The sequence below is a fragment of the Penaeus monodon genome, chromosome 27 (genome assembly GCF_015228065.2).
Source record: "Penaeus monodon isolate SGIC_2016 chromosome 27, NSTDA_Pmon_1, whole genome shotgun sequence".
Classification (NCBI taxonomy): domain Eukaryota; kingdom Metazoa; phylum Arthropoda; class Malacostraca; order Decapoda; family Penaeidae; genus Penaeus; species Penaeus monodon.
The window spans coordinates 30,087,999-30,088,270 of record NC_051412.1 but is presented as its reverse complement, the minus strand read 5'-3'; positions in this window follow the sequence as shown (position 1 = coordinate 30,088,270).

Below are 272 nucleotides of genomic sequence, written 5' to 3'. Positions count from 1 at the left end.
CAACTACGAGAGAGGGAGGATGCCATTTTTCTATGGTGGTACTTTAGGTGAGGGGAAGTTATAAGTAAAATACAATAATTGGTGGTACATCTTTTAAACAAAATATCGAAATACATTTTATAGCAAGCAGGATTAATTAAGAATGTAAAAAAGGAAAGATGAATGTAAATCAAACACATTTATAGCAATCAGCATGTGCAAATAAAGAAGAACAATTGTAAAACATTTTACATTTTACTTCATTTTAACTCAATCTATTCCCTTGGCAGCAT